The sequence below is a fragment of the Aulonocara sp. 'chitande type north' Nkhata Bay genome, linkage group LG1, assembly GCF_057382095.1.
Source record: "Aulonocara sp. 'chitande type north' Nkhata Bay isolate Kocher_YH1m ecotype deep benthic linkage group LG1, A_spYH_male_GT1.1, whole genome shotgun sequence".
NCBI lineage: Eukaryota > Metazoa > Chordata > Actinopteri > Cichliformes > Cichlidae > Aulonocara > Aulonocara sp. 'chitande type north' Nkhata Bay.
This window is the reverse complement of record NC_141344.1, coordinates 24,601,901-24,619,548: the sequence shown is the minus strand read 5'-3', so window position 1 is coordinate 24,619,548 and position 17,648 is coordinate 24,601,901. Positions and strand designations below refer to the sequence as shown.

The 17,648-nt window shown below is 38.5% G+C and overlaps 1 protein-coding gene across 2 annotated transcripts in view; it reads right to left on the bottom strand.

Moving 5' to 3' along the window:
* Nucleotides 1–17,648, bottom strand: part of gpc6a (glypican 6a) — a 180,285-nt gene that overhangs the window by 17,750 nt on the left and 144,887 nt on the right. The window lies entirely within an intron of this gene.

Genomic DNA, 17,648 nt, shown 5'->3' with positions numbered 1-17,648 from the left:
CTTTCAGCTGTCTATCACAGACACACTTTGTGAGTTAGAACTAGAAAATGTTGCTTTTGCAAGATGGGGCTTTTTGTGTGAGACTGGATGAGAAAGAGAGAGAGCTGAGAGACTAGAGCAGCTATCAGGTCATATCTACCGAGCCTGAGGTAATAACCCAGTGAGCAGCAACGTTTCTTTATCTTGGCTTTGGCTCCAGGCCACAGTAACATTCAGCAAAGCCACAGCTGCACAGACTAAATACCTCATACAGTGTAACTCTGATGTTCTTGAGGGAGGTCTAAAATATGATAACTTACTAGTTGTTGTTATGACAGATATTTAATAGTGTAACACATCTGCATCTCACAGCTGCTATTGCTTAAAACGAACCTTCACCGAGACAGATCTTTACACAGATACCTTGATGTCAAATACGCTCTACCCACTGAATTTTCATTAGCATTGTCCGCTATAATCCCACTGCAGAATTCTAATCAGTATTTTGCATTTTTACTAGTTCTACAGTTGTCTATAAGTTCAAGTTTCCCACATACAGTTAACACTGCAGTCCCTCCATTTCTCAGTGGATTTTTTTTGTCCTGTATTTTCATCCTGTTCTCAAAGAAAGACTTTACGCTGTGTTCTGGTGCTGATATATGTTTATTTTCATAAACATATATGATCTGACAGTAAATACACTGAGACTGCTTGAACTTGAATCATGTATACTGCTTCATAGGGTGTGCATGCTGTGAAATGCAACATAAAGGTATGGTCAATTCATTTCCTGTACTACGTATAACTTTTCTACTCTTCTGGATCACTCAAAAACATTTTTCCATGCATATAAGCACTGCATAGTGTTTCTTGGTATGGAACCCAGCACTTTATCCATCACTTACTTGTTCTAGATTTTTTGTTTGACTGAACACATCTGTCTGGTGAGGTTTCACTATTTTTGGGAGGTCTGAATGTGTCAGGGTAGAACATAATGTTGGACCATCTTCTATTTTACCTCTGTGGAGGTCTCAAGGACAGCCTCTGTGCTTGTTGTTTAGTATAGGAGATAGTGCTGAGCATCACTGTGTTCCCTTATCTAAAGGGGATGCAGGAACGGGAATAAAGAAAAGCCTCTGTGGAAGGATAACCTTCAGTATGGGCATGACCCTACCTGCTGCAACGTGTGTGCTCATCTCTTCTTAATACGGAGAATTTTCAGTTAGGATGCTAGGTCCACTTTTTTCTTAATAATTTGCCTCTGTACCACATGACAGTGGATTTAAAATAAAAGATAAAGATTCAGTTAAAATGAATTTTTTTAAAACTATTTCGAAATTACAAAAATGCAGTGAGCCATTTTCTGATGCCGAGTCATCAATGTGATATGTACTTATTTATGTTTGACTTCAAACTCAAAGTCAAAGTCAAAGTCAAAGTCAACTTTATTTGTCGATTCTTCCACATGTACAGGACATACGGAGAATAGAAATTGCGTTACTCTTCAATCCCTAGATAAATAGCAAATGAACATTTAAATATATTTAAATATAAAAGTGATTTAAAAAATGCAAGTAAAATAATTAAAAAGTAAAAATTTAAATAAATACAATTTTACATATAACAAGAAAGCTATACAATATACAATATAATGGGTAAGTGACATTGAGTGTAAACCAGGCAGAGTAGTGCAAATAGGCAAATAGTGCAAATGGAGATTTAGTAGTGTACGGTAAGAGAAAGTGTAAACTTCCCATCGTCCAAACATGGCTGGTCAGGGACAGCAAATGGGCTGGATGTTGCACGTGGATGAACAATGCCCAGGTCTACTTTCAAGGGAACACTGGTGAGTATTTTTTTTCTTCCCAGAAAACTGACATCAATCAGCAAAACACCAGAGCTGCTTTTAACTGTAGCATCTTTTTTTATGTTGCTCAGCTAGCTTCTGCATGCCTTTTTCTTTTCTTCCGGAATAACACATAATCACCCAAAGTGTATTAAGCATCCAGCGTCCTCGGCATCAGGATTCTGAGAATCAGGAAAAATACTACTCTGAAACACATGTAAACTGTAAGTAACCAAAACACCAGATCTATTTGTCTGGTGACGTGTGTGTTTTCAGTGTGCTAGGTGCTTGTGCATGTTCAGTTCTTTTCATTCGGATAACCCAAAATGTATCTGTCTCAAAACTCGTGAGGGGGCACATGTGTATTCATGTGCAAGTGTGAACACACACACACACACACACACACACACACACACACACACACACACACACACACACACACACACACACACACACACATAATGTCCTTGTTACACTGGGGATTTGAGAGAAGTGTATACAGTGAAGCCTCGGGTCTTAACAGGACATGAAAGGGCCTGTACCAACAGGATGCCACTGCAGGAGACTGCCCTCATATTTGATGTGGTAATCCTGTCATGGAGACACCAAAGCTGGTTAGGTTTAACACATGCTGGTGTGGCTCTGATTCACAATAGCCCATAGCGTCCTGGCACTAACAAAACAATATGGACCAGATCACAATGTGCTTGGTTATTTTTGCTCAAACATTAAAATTTAACAACAGTAATGTGATATTGATACGGTCCATTCTGACAGCTAAGCATCTGCAAGCAGGAGCATTTCAGGTGAACTGGAGAAAGGAAGGAAGGATCATTCCAATGTACACATATAAGTAAATAAATCCATTTATGATTCATTGTGAAGTGAAAGCTTATGGAAGTTTAATTCAGAGTTTTCCATCTGTATAACTCGATGTACGGTCTACATAAACAATGTCTAAAGTTCAGTAACAGTTCAGTTCAGTACAGTCATTTCAACTGCACAAATACAGCAGTAAACAAACACTCGTTCATGAATAAATAACTGCAAGCATACACACATAAGCACACAAACACACAGCATACTAAGGGCAAATTGTGAAGACAAAAATCTAAGCATGAGTCTTTATATGAGTACCTAGGGCAGTGAGTTTGACTCCAGCTAGAATAGCTGCTGCTTTCACCACACATCTATGCTGCAGCTGCAAGATTAGATGCTGCTGAACCTTCAGCATTTCTCTCCGTCTCACTGGGAGCCCAGAGGTTACTGCTGCGCTGCTTTAAAAAACCCTTTAAATAACTGATAATATCACTGGTAGGTTCAAAACTATATCACTGACAAGAGTGACGCAGGTTGCTTCTACATGCAGTTATTAGGCATAAACTGATAATAGCTGCAGTCTAACACAATTAGCAATCCTGTAATAATTCATCAGGGTTATTGTGTTTAAGGTTTATTTATTTATTTTTAAATTAACACCTATTTGAGAGGTGTTAATTTAGCTGCACAGAGACCGCACTTCCTGGTGCAACACTGGTTCTTATATTTGACATCTTAAGTTATTACATGTAACAAGTGAAATGTGAATTGGATGTAATTATTTCATAAAGTCACAACCTTTAACTTAAATGAGACCATGCTTAATTTTTAAGAAAATCAGAGAAACTAACTCACATTTGTGATGTTGTGTTGTTAGTCACAGTTAACTCAACACACAACTCAATCTGCAAAATATAACCACATTTGCAAGGATGTAAATTACAGAAGAACACAATGATTTGCAAATCTTGTGAACTGACAATAATCAAAGGAAAACAAATATAAATGTTTAAGATGAGACATCTTAACACATCATGAAAAATATTAGCTAATTATGAACAACACATCTTTAAAAAATTGGGGCGTAGGGAAGCAAAATGCTGGAAAAGAAAGTGGTACTAAAAAGAAGCACCTGCAAAAACATTTTGCAACTAACTACAGTTAATAGGCAGAAGTCAGAAACATGATCGGGTTTAAAAAGAGGATCTTAGAGAGTTTCTCAGGAGTAAAGATGGGCAGGAGTTCATTAACCTGCATTTATCTAGAAATTGTAGAACAATAAAAAAAAAAAAAAACTTAAAATTGTCAAAAATATTTCACCATCTACAGCACAGAAAAGCTTCAGAGGATTATGGGAGTCAGGAGAAATCTCTGTGCGCAAGAGACAAGGCCAGAATCAGTATTGGAAGCCTGAGATTTTAAAGCCTTCAGGCCACACTGCATTAAAAACAGGAATGAGCTTATTTAAACTGGGCATGGAAATTCATGCATGGGCTCATAAACTCTTCCAGAAATTGTTGCCTGCAATGCTGTATAGTGCCATCCACAAATGCAGGTTCAAGCTCTATCATGCAAAGAAGAAACAACACTTGAATGCGATCTGGAAACACTATTAACTCCATCATCTTCTCAAAGCTTATTTAAACTGAACTGGACTGAGGCAAAAACTGTTCTGTGGTCCGACGAACTGAAATTTCAAATTGTTTCTGGAAAACATGGACGCCAATGTCCTGCAGACCAAAGAGGAGAGGAACCATCTGACTTGTTATTTGGAAAGGCACCATCGAGGCTCTTTATAGTTCAAGGTAAAGCCCTGTATATTTATTATTAGCCACCAAGCAAAGGTTCCAGTGCCTATATTCACCTTGAAAGTCTGACCTAATCCTACGCTGAGAGGACTGTTTGTCATCATTAATAATCAATGAATTATCCTCTTCACATAGGTCAAATTTGTAGTGCCTCCACAAACGTCTGCCTTAACTGGTAGCTTGTAGAGAGGGACCGATAACCTCAACAACAAACTACCAGGTGTGATGATGCAACATTAAGATGGATAAAATGCTTTAATTTTAATGTAAACAGTTTAATTTTTAAAAAACTGGAAATGAGCTTAAAGAGTTAAATATAACTATACTTTAACATTAAGATCTCAGGGTGATTTTTTTCAAAACTACTACTAACAATAATGCCACATCAACATCACAAGGTTACACCAAATGTCAAACAGGACCTCTATTCCATTAAATCGTTTATACAAACAAAGCTTAATTCCAGTCTGCCTTCCTCTGGTTTTGCTGAATCCTGGAAGTGGTGTCAAGTGGCTGATGAGCATTCGGCGCATGCAGCAAGCAGGGCAAACTCCAGCAATGCATGTTAATTCAGGTCCAGTAATTTTAATTAGGGCTTTCACAGGTCAGATCCACCAGCTTCAATTCCAAATTTCAGCCACAGAACTGTCTGTAGATATGAGCAGTACAACCTTCTTAAACAGTTTTTGTTTGTTGTGTTGAGTTTGTTGTCTCAGCATATCACATGCATATAGCCCTGAAATATGATCAGCGCTATAAGTAAGTGCCAATATTTCTGCTAATATGTGCCTGCTTGTCACGATGAAGTGCTGTATACAGACGGGAAGCAGACTTATAGCTCACCGAAGCACAGATTAAACAAAGGGACCGGCCCCTGCTTCCTCCCTGCCTTTTCTGTTAACAAGTGTTATACCCTTCCCAAGCACACACATGCACCATTAACAAAGCCAATCTTAATCGATTTCACAAAAAACCCCCACTGTGATTCACCATGAGTCACTCTGTTTGAGAAGAAAGCATCAATCGCAATCAAAACACACAGCACCAGTTTGTCCCTCATTCCAAATGACTCACACAACAAGCAATTTTATGAGAAATAAATAAGAAAAACCAACAAAGTAATACACGAATGTCTTTTAAAAAAAGAGCCCGTATGAACACTACATGGTAAAACAGTGAAATCAGAGAAAATTGACTACATGACTGTTAAAGATCCCTTTTAATAAAAGAGGATGCTGAGGCACTCCTCTGCTTTCACTTTGCAGCAGCAGTGTCCCTTTATCAGATGCCCAATACGACACATTCATATTGGGCTTTGCAAGATGATCTCATGGTCTGTTTGGGCTCATGTTGATTTATAAGCCCGGAACGTGCTTTAATTAGTTTCAATAGAACTAAAATCAATACAGATTTTCAGAGCGAGCCTGTGTCAAAAGCTAAAATTGAGATAATGTGTTTGCACACTGTAGATGCAGTGAGACGTCTGCACTATAGAGACAATCTAGAAATCCTTAAAATACCACCTTAAAATATCAAAAAGGAAACAGTAATCAGTCCGGCTCACACAAAGTCACACATGATGATTTCCTGGATGTTCAAAGTTAAATATAATACCTTCTTCGTCTTCAGAGCACATGTTCTCAACCAGTTCCTTAATTTAGTACAGTTTGAGTTGTATGGGCACACAATCATACCCCAAAATGCGAAAGTTTTAGTTATTTCACCTGAGAGTTTTTCTTAATTTTCCAAGGGTTCACTCATTTAAAAAAAACACGATATCATTTACTTCTATGCACCAACCCAAATTAGGCAATATGAATGCAAATGTGTGCAAATGTTGTGGTGAAGCTTATGCAGAAGTTCAATGAGTAAGACCTGTGTTTGCTCCTCTGCCTGGATTCCTGGCCGCCCGGACCTCCGGTCTATTATTTAAATCACTTCTGCCTCACTTCTGTCGTCATCACCGTGGCCCAACCATTTTTTCTTCAGTGAGAACTGAGCCTTAGTTTTGCATGCTTTAAATCTATTCTCATTCTGCCTCTCACTCTCTCAGCCTGCCTCCTCCCCATCTCCACCTCATCCTGGTCATTCATCCAAGTTCCCATCTGCTTGATAACCACCACCGCCAGCATCTAGATTCTGGGGGGTCCTGTCCTACTTCCTACCACTGTTGGAACCTGTCAAATTCATCTGAGCCTAATCGCTAAAATGTTTATGACTCAAACACTGTACTTCGATGAATCATCTTGTTCTTTCAAATGGTCATTCCTTATTGAATTACCAGTCAAAAAACTGATTGGCACTAGGGTCCCGAGTAAATGGCCAGAGCAAAAACAAAAATCTTTGGAGTCACTGACAATCAGAACCTATGGCTTGAATAGTGAAGATGCTTGGATACTAGCCAAGGTATGGACAGGCCAACTGGCTCAAGCTATGGCAAGAATTCAACAATTCCACATAGAGATATCTAAGAGCTCAACATCCTATAATGGAGAATTTTAAACATGTTTTGAAGTCGGACCTTGAGAGGGGAACAGAAAGCAGAGGAGAGTCCATCCTTGCTGCTGCAGGACTAAGAGGGCCTAGAAGCATCTGTGTTGTTCATTTTTTAATTTAAACAGAAAGAACAGTTACTACAAACAGATGTCAGGTTGTGTGGAACTGAAGCCTCTGATCAGTAGTGCTTCTTTATGGAAACAGGATTCTAGCAAGATGAGAAGAGCAGCAGTTTTCAGGAATTTAAGACAAGAATTCTCCTTCAGATGTCATCTAAACTTTTAATGCAGCATCTACCTGAAGTGCTGTGCCATCAGAGTTGAAACAACCCTGTATTACCTTACGGCTGTAAACCCAAGGACTTTGATGAATTTAGTATAAATATGGATTTCAGACATAGCTCATCATTAGATGTTTAAAATGTTCCCGTGGCTGTTAAAGTCAGGTCATTTCTAAATAAGCTAAACATCCCAGTTACCAGTGCTGTGACTTTCACAACAGGTGAACTTGTTAATGTAATATTTTGATCCTCTTCCTGATTATGTATACAGCTAATTACACAATTAGCAGAGGCTCTGTAAGCGTAATGAAATCTCCCACACATCTGTTAATTCCTGCAACAGGCAGCAAGCGATAGTTAGCATGCAGTTTGCAACTTATCCCCATGACAACAGCTTTATGCAGTAGCTGTTGTCATTTTCAACAGCCCTGTGCGCGTGTTTATGTACACTTCTTATTTCTGTAATTATATGTGCAATAATTCTCTTACACAAAAATGCTCAGCTTACTTTGTATTAACTGTAACATCTGTTAGATCTTATTGTTGACGTAAATGTTCTCAAACATTTATCTTCAGTGGGAGAAAATACACAAGACAACTTATATAATCCATATGGATGCACATTTTTCTTTTTTTTTTAAGAAACATTGTGGGTGGCTGCTTTAACAGCTGTAAATATAAAAGTATTGAAATTTCATAGCAGGAAAAAGTCCAGGGAGAAAACCCTGGTGTGTCTAAACAATTAAAGCCATAGCAGATGCAGCAGCAGGAGATTACAGACTAAACGGGCTTGTTCCACCACAATAATACCGGATACGTGTTTACAATGCACCTGTGAACTGCCAGAAGCTTTCTGATTTGTGTTCCTGTATTTCCTTAAAAAAAGACCAGTATAGTATGATATAACACTAAAACAACCCAGATTACATAAATACTTTAAAATAAATAATTTGTTAATTTGTTTTAATGAAGTAAATACGTCTCAATATTACCTGACTCCATAAATCTCATACTGACTACTTTAATATAAAACTTTAATGTAACCTATTTCTAGGTATATTTGTGATATTTATACTGGAAAGAGCTTAATTCATGTTACTGTGAAAAAGAAAAAACAGACCTCAAATGACGCAGATACTGAGCAGCTTTAGTACAGCACATTCATGTTAAACAAACCGTGACCTGACTAATGTAAGCACAGATGGAAGTTTCATACACAGCTGGTTTTGTGTCCCATCCCAAGGGTAAACCTACCATTTGGGGGAGGGGGCTTTATAAACAGATGCTTCTCTGTAACATAAAGTTACTACACTAACTTCATGGAATAAATTAGTTCAAATCTCTTGCATATTTTAAACTCTCGAGGCAGGAAACGTTAAATAAAAGCAAACACGTTGATGTAGGGGGGGAAAGCCCCTTTATCAATGCACTTCCCGCAGAAACTAAGATTAATAAAAAGGAATGAATTTATAATGCGGATTATGCTGGTGCTGACTGATCATCGGGGAAAGCCGGCTCAGCTGTTAAACACCTTGGTTCAAGAGAGGGCGCCTTGATCATTTAAATCATCTATTGGAATTATTCTTATAACGGTTCATGCACGAACCAGAATCTTAAAATCATGTCTCACCTTATTTGTTTATATTTTGTATAAAAAAATGAGAAATATGTGCAGCGGTACTGAAACATATGCAAACATAAATGGAAATGCAGCATTTCAAACTGTTCTAACAAGACTGAAAGTCATTATTTGGCAAGACCGCATTTATTCTTCAATACACCCTGAACTCACTCAAACAAACTTTCTTTTAATTTCTGTAAGCAGCCTTCAGGAATAGTTCTCCAGGCTTCTTGAAGGACATATTTGGATGTTGGCTGCCTTTTTGTTCTGTTCTCTAGCAAGATGATCCCACACTGCTTCAATGATGTTGAGGTCCCTGCTCTGGAGAGACCTGGAGAACCACTACACACCATGCCGAGATATTCCACGAGTTTACCTAATAGCACTTAGAGGCTTAGGGACTAGTTTATGCCTGTCATACTGTGCTATATTTAAATGTTGCATTTTTTCAAGATTAAAAAAAACCCTATGTGCCTAAAGTTACAATTTAAAACTGAGTCTTTGGAAATTTTCTGCTATGTGTAGATGCAAAACTGGTTCACCCTTGAGTTAGATAACTTTTATATGTTTCATGACTCATAAGTGAGTATTGAGTAGCTTCACAAAGAAAAATAAAAACTTCCTCTAAAAATGGTCAGGTACAAGGACTGGACTGAAAATGAATAAAAAAGCAGGCCATGTCCAAAGAAAAACTTTGAAAGACCTTCAGAAAGTTTGGGCAACTGTTGTTTAAAACCACACCAAGTCTGGATCACTGGAAGCAAAAGAGAGCTGTATACTAGCCTAAAAAGCTATTGTAATGTCATACTTTAACAACTACAAGTACATAAAACAGCCTGTTTGCAGTGGGGCACAAATTTAGAGCGAGATTTAACACACACCCACAAAAAGCCACCATCTAGCTTTAACTGACCAGTTATTAACAAATATCATTGTATCAGTACTTAAACACTATGAACACATTCAGCAAAGAAAATTTGAATCATCTTAGAGTAAACTTCAATCACCAATAAAAAGCATCACATAAAAAGAACAGATACCGCTGGAAAGAATGTGTGCATTGACCAATCTTCACCAAAAATGTGTTATGTAACCTTGATAAATATGCAAAGATATCCTGCAGGATCACTTAAAGTCCTGGAGTTTCTAGGTCACATGGACACCACCAGGAACCGGCTAATGGTATTGTGGCTTGAACCCGTCTGCACCGGGGGATTTAAATTATATAAAGCATAGCAAAGATGGGCTTTGAAAAAGTCGGGAAATCTCCAAAGAGAACCAACACAAATGGTCACTTCCTTGTTATGCTCACAGCAATTGGGTTAGCTTACTTCAAACACAATGGCCCTGCATTTTGTGATTCAGTTCTTTGAATAATGCTCTAAATAGGATTTTCTTGGCCACACTGGTTTATTTCAGTTTGCCTGCCAGCCTATGTAGATGAGTTAAGCTCACAAGGCTCTGCAGTGCTAAATCAAGGTAAACACCTTCTACCTTTAGGCAGGAGTGATAACCACACAATGTCAAGGGAAACAGTAGTGGGCTAAACAGCCTGATGATGAGAAGAGATGCTAGAGCCGAGGCAGATTCCAATAAATGCTGCACCTTTCTGGCGGCATATACACACAAACTGCTCAGAGGGTAAAGCAGCCAGGTTTAGCTGAGCAGTCTGGGCCCAAATTTAGCTCGAGATGGGAAATTCTCATTTACACTGAAACTGAAGATGAAAACAAGAAAGGTTGAGCTTTCTTCATTACTGTGGCGAGATAGTGAATAAATGATGTATGATAGATCACTGTTTACCTCATGGACATTTCGCTTCTTTGACGGCACTGGCCATGAATAATGGGAGGACAGATGTTAGATTACAAGGAAATTTTCCATCACTGTTAAACGACAGAGTATAGTGACTAGTTAATTAATCAGCAGACTGAAAGTGTACAGTATACTTTATGTATATGTAGCAGCATGCTGAATAAGCTGGTTTGTCCATATCCATTTAGATCATATGCAAGGGAGAGATATCAAGAGTTGGACAATGTCTCATCAGTATCACGTATTATCAATTATTGTGTGTTTTTATATCACATTAACTAATCCAAATAACACTAGCATGCCAGACTGACATTTGTTTTTGTCCAAGGAATGCAATCTTGTGATGGCATACACACATGGGAGGTGAGCTTGATGAAGGATACAGCATGACAAAGAGGCAGAGAAGGAGACAACAGGTTTTATTGTGATTTCCCTCCAGTAAAAAATGCAAAGAACATTGTTGTCAGCTATAAACTTTGTGCCAGCAGCAAAATGTGTTCAACCATGAAAAATACAGCATCAAATGTATTGAAGCATTTGATATAACAGCACACGAGCAATATAGAAAACAAAACCACAGTGGTGATGGAAAGGAGGCCTGGATTTTAAAGCCATGCACACTGATGGGTAAACAAAGGAAAGAATCAGAAGAAGGGTCTGGATCTCTCTCTCTCTCTCTCTCTCTCTCTCTCTCTCTTTATCTATCTATCTATCTATCTTACATCTATCTTTCTATCTAGATCATTCATTCATTCATTGTTGAATTGTGGGAAACCTAATATAGTGTTATCCCTGCTTTAAAAATCAGGAATACCAGAAGTAGAAGCAGCCTGTTAACTAAGCACAGCTGTTGTTGTTTGTTTTTTCATTTTGCATTTCTTGTAAGAACTATATTTTTGAAAATGTCACACATTTCACCAATTTTTGCTTGTCTCAGACAGATTTATGAACTCTGAAACAAAGTCCACATATGTCTCATGTCTGGATTTGAAAGAGTGTCACTGATCTCATTCTAGTTCTTGGGTGAAACTTGAAATCTGACAGAAGATTTCACGCCATCTATGTCAAAGAATTTTAAACTCTGCTGGTTTTGTCAGTAGAAAATCATACGGTGCTCTTGCACTGCAGTGAAAGATTTGTAAGGAGCTCCAAGAATAGGGAGCAGAGAAAGCCCAGAAGAGCTTGCAAATAACCCAGGCAGAGTAGCTGGAAACCAGCAAACAACAAAACATCACCATGGTTTTGTAATTTACTGGAGTATCTCCCTGCAGCACGCACCATACTGTGCACATTTCCCAACCAGCTGTCCACCACAATAGGTGTCTAGCTTCGTTCTTTCCTCCTTCGGCGGCAGAACAAGCGCACTGACAGAGAGTCCTGCGAGCTAGTCGTTCTTTCAATATTATAGTGAAATATATTTTTACTCATTTGTGTGTTTCTGTGAAAATGGGAACATTAAAAAGCGCAAAACCACCACAGTGGAAGAAAATATTTCACCGCTTAATACACGATCAGTGATGCATCATTTAGTGTGCGCTCTGCTAAGTTGGCAAAGTGAAAAAGTATTGGAAAAAAAGACTGCTTATTGTGAAGAATGCAGACATCCTTCGGCAATTGCTCAATTGGGCTTAGCATAAGAACGAAGCAAGACATAAAACTAAGGATACATGAAATGAAAGAGAAAGCTATACCAAATTAAGCGTGTTGAAGCAAAGGAACTGGTGCAATGGAAAACAAAGTAATGAAGCTGACTTTAAACAGAAAGGAGTTAGAAGGTGGCCACATTGATCTGTTGTGTCTGTCCATGTTCATTAATTCTAATTCATTTTGTGAGACAGGTTTCTGTTGAGCGAGCATGGCTGATTACACATCAGTCACTGTCAGATTTTCATCACTTTTGACAGACAGAATTACCTCTGGACAGTTAAATTCATTGCCCTCTACATAGCCATAGAGGGTAGTCCTGAGACAACCAGTTCATACCATCCCATTATTGTAAATTCTTTGTTAATAATAAGTATTATATGAAGATTTAAAATAGGCCTGGTGAGGTGCTGGACTGGCTAAAAGTTTTCCATCTCAGTCTTTAGTTTAATTTAAACTGAGGAGTGTGTTCTGTACGTGAAAACAGACCCACTAAGACAGAAAATCTTCTGCACTTGTGTGGTTTCACCCCATGTACAAAATAGAGATGAATTATCAGTGAATTTTACTTTTTATCTCTCAGATCCTTTGAGTTAATAACATGTGTGACCATCTGTGTGAAAAAATGCATTAACCCTTGTGTGGTGTTCGTATTTTTGTTACTCAGCCAGTGTTCATGGGTCTGGTGGACCCGCTAGAGTTTTGGCTTTCCAAATTAACACTATCAAACAATTTTATGTTAAATTACTCAACAGATGTTTACTTCATCCCAATTACAAGACATATGAACAGCAAACATGGTTAATTTTTTCCCTTTACCTTTGTTAGATCACATTTATGAATTAATGTGCTTCTCGTTTTTCTTTTATATAAAATGTTATAATCAAGTGGAGTGAGTGGAAAGACACAAACATTTACACGTGAAAAAATAATTAATTGTTTAATTTTTCTTTTGAAAAAAACTGAACACGGGTCTCACAGACCCGAACACCATACAAGGGTTAAGTGAACTCAAATTAACTCAAGATATCACCCTACAGACTACAGACATGGATACATAATGTCTCCCTTTAAACACACGTATAGAGAGAATCACACGCTCTTAAGTGGCTAAACTATAGCGCTTTCTGTTCTATTTAAAAAAAGAAACTGAGTCAAGACACTGCTGAGATTCTTTTCCCCAGATTTTTGTCAGCATAATCTAAAATAGAGTTTAGAAACCCCAAAAGCACTCAAGCCCTTTGGTTGTTACTGCTTCTAAAACATTAGCTCAGCATGCCCAGTTTTCCGAATTAGCATGCCAGTGAGATTAACTGGTCTTAACACTTGTTCTTTTTTGCCTGCTGATCTGCACAGGCTATTAAAGAGAAAAACTGTAGAGAACAGATCTGCATTACATGCCAGAATTTCATTAGGGCTGTAACTCGATCCATTTTATGGCATGACTCATGGATTTACCCAATTTGGCTCTGCTACCATCGGTCATAATTGGCAGTTGTGTCTACAATTGCACTGGGCGGAGTGATTTCTATATGACTGATTATTCTGGCAGAAAGAAACTTTCATGTGGGAATAGTGATGCCGGCTGCCATTCAGAAGCTGAGGGATGCTCAGATCGACTCTTTTCATGCATTCAAATTGACAGTGTGTTCAGCTAAATCTCTATAAATCCCTCCATTCTTTCAGTATACTGTGGCTATGTAACAGTTGCACAATAAAGTACATATAGGTTGATGCCTTTCAGCACTGGATTACCATGATTGATTAAGAAATAAAACAGTGATCATTTATTTAACACTTTTTCCTTCCTGAGAAAAATGCCATTTGCCAGATCGTTTCCTGGCCCTGGCACTCTGCTAAAAGAATGTGAAATGGAGCATGGAGAAAGGCCTGGCCACTGCTAATGACTGATTTACTTTCTTTTCAACTGCATCCCCATTTCAACAGTGCACAACAATAAACAACCCATTAGGGAGACTCAAAATAGTTAGAATTTAGTCGAATAAATCAACAACTGAATCATCTAACATCCATCATTGTTTTCTATTTTTTTTTTTTTTGTTGAATGGAGGCACCGACATTAATGCCGGGTCAGCAATGCTAAGCAGACAGAGAACAAAGTAATTTCTGTCAGAACTGTGCTATCAGACATCTGTCAAAATAAAAACAGAATAAAAATACTACAAATGCAAGGAACACACCATCAGCATCCTCTTAAATCTGAACATGGAACACATGGTTGATGATATGCTCAAATACTGCTGTGTATACTGAACAAAAGGCTTTAGTGCAACACTAAATGAAGAGGAGTCGGCTGAATGGCAAGAACAACATCCAGGCTATCAACACCTTCACTCTGCCGGTGGTCAGGTATCCTGCTTGGATAATACGCTTGCCAAAGAAGAAGACAGAAGCCACTGATATCAAGAAGAGGAAACTCCTTACAATGCATGAAGGTTTCAACCAAATCCAGCACCCTGAGACTGTATGCTAAGCGGAAGGAAGCCGAGGTCTAGTGAGTGTCAGTACCAAAGTCCAGGATTAGACAACGAACATCCACGAGTACATCAGGAAGATAGGGACAACTGACCATGTGTTTAGTGAATACCTAACGCAGCAGAAACCCAAGAAAGACGAGGAGCGAGAGGAGGAACTGTCATGGAAGGACAGGCCCTTGCATGGTGGTCCTGGGGTCTATCACACCAGGCAAGACCCCAGGTGCAGGCTGTGTAAAGATGCCCCTGATACAATCCAACACATAACAGCATGGTGCAAGATGCTAGCAGGCAGGGCATATATGGAACGCCATAACCAAGTGGCCAGCATAGTTTACAGGATCCTGTGAGACTTCCAGATACAGACGGACAAACTGGTCCTAGTGGTATTCGGAGCACTCAGTAAAGTGACCTCCAAGCTAGGCGAGTGGCTCCAGCAGATCCCAGGAACAACATCTGAGCTCATCCAAGGTTCCTCAAGCTCTCAGGCAGAGGACCCAATATATATAAGCAAGACGGTGAAGCTGCCCTTGCTCAGTGTGAGAGGAGACCTTCTTTGAATTACAAAGAGTTCATTCAGTTCCAGTAATGAATGAGTCATACAGGAAGATATATTTCACTGAAAGCACGCTATGGCCACACCATTCATATATATCATGCATTGTCAGTAAATTAGGATTCAGTTAAACCCCAATTAAGCTTCAAAGAAAAAAAAAAGAACACGCTAGCCATCAGCTCAAAAAGGCAGTGTTTTTACCAGTAGCTGTATTTGTATATGTAAGCCAGGACAGATGTGTGCTCAGCTGTTAGGACTTTGACAGTCTGAACCACCGAGTTAGGCTTTCAGCTTAAAATCATTCAGAGTGAGGCAGATGAGATAGTGGAGTACTCAATATATATCGTAGCACTAATTCAGCATTTATAATGCCTTGGGCCTTAACGTCAATATTTTAGTTCTTTAGTGTTTTGGTCTGAGTTTGTAAAGCTCACAGCTTTTACTTCAAATACCACAGACAATTGAAGAAAGACTGCGCCACTAAACTGCACCTTTTGACCATTCCTTGACTTGAATGTGTGCTGAAGTCAGTCCCAGACACTGATTATGTAATCAGCAGCTGCTTTTACAAATCAGACCGTAATCACATCCAGAGTGTGAGAGAGAAGCGAAAAAAGGACTCAGACATTTCACCTTCCAATCGAAAGCACAAAGACCTTCAAATGCTGAATGTTTGAAGACTTCAAGAGTTTGAAGACTTTTGGAAGACATTACCATCACAATTATTTAGAAAGAGTTTACATATTCTTTCTGATTACTCTGGTTTTCTCCTACAGTCCAAAGGCATGCTTGTTAGTTAATTAGTGATTCTAAATTGGCCACAGGTCTGTCTCTTTGTGCCCTGCGATAGAACAGAGACCTGTCGGGAGTGCACGCCGCCTGTCACCCTGTGACAGCCAAGGGATAAATAATTAATTCATTACAATCAATGCCTTTCATGCAGTACAGTGTGCACACTAGGGTTGTCATGATACTAGAATTTCAAACTCAGTACCGATCCCCAGAAAAATACTTGCTACGCCAAACCATTTTTCACAATGGAGGAAAAAAAAATGATAAAATTGACAGACATATTTTAAAGAATGCATATTTCCTGTGGTTCTTGGCACTATATTTCATTGCTAATTAATGAAAATTAGATGCTGGTAGACTGCTCTCACCTTCAATCTGCATTATTAGTAAATCAGGACTTTAAGGGAAATATATCACTTTCTATAGACAAATAACTACATTATCCCGTTATGTGAATATTAATATTACAGACCAGTAGAACTGATAACATTTACTGCCGAGCTCCAAGATTAATGTTGTTATGTTATTATTAGCCATTGCCGCTAGCTGCCACCTCAACAATAACAGGAGGGGAAGGATAATGTGGGTGATATTTCCATCGGCTAACTGCAATGTGTGTGTGAGACAGGTAAGCATTCAAAATAACTCAAATACTTCAACATTGTCTCAAAATTCTTGATAAAGACTGAAATGTCAGCCTTTAAGCTTCGCCAAGCTTGTTCTATTCAGGTGTTTAGCTGCTAGCGTTATGAGGGGCTCTGTGAAGATGGCACTGTTAATATTGCAAATGAGTATCTGATCCAATAGTAATATTTAGCATCAATTAGTATCCAAGGATCAGTTTTTTGACAACTCTACGCGGCACTAATGCTGCCTTCTGTACTGAAAAAAAAAAAATCAAGTATTGTTACCTTTCCAGAATTTTGTTACCAAAAGGTGCTATAAGACATACCTAATACATGCATTTTTAACTTCTATATGTAAGTGCTAAAAAAACACAAAGAATATTAAACTTGAACTTATGTAACAGACTGAGTCACTGTTTGCTACAGCAGCTAGACTAAGTACTATACAGTAGCTGTAGCTGTAGCTGCGTATATCAACAATTTTGCAGTTCTTTAAGTCTTTCAGATTTTCCTGGATGATATATGATAGACTCAATTAATTTGCTCAGCTTGTCTACACCTATACAAGGAATACAAAAAGTCATGCACAACACAAGCAAAAACAATGGGGAATACTCATGCATAAAAGGGTCGCAACAGGGTTAATGTGAATAAAACCTACAATACAAACAAATAATTTAAAGCCTCAGATCAAGCAGAGCAGCAGTAGAAACACAATATAGGAAACCCAAAGAGAAAGCCATCCAACGCTGTAGGGCAAGTTCTGACAGCTGAACCATCTTTCTGCCAATGTAACCCATGTTAGACCAAATGTGAGGCAGAAAAACACAGTTGTAAATATTGGTTTCAGCTGTTCATAGTTTCAGTGTAG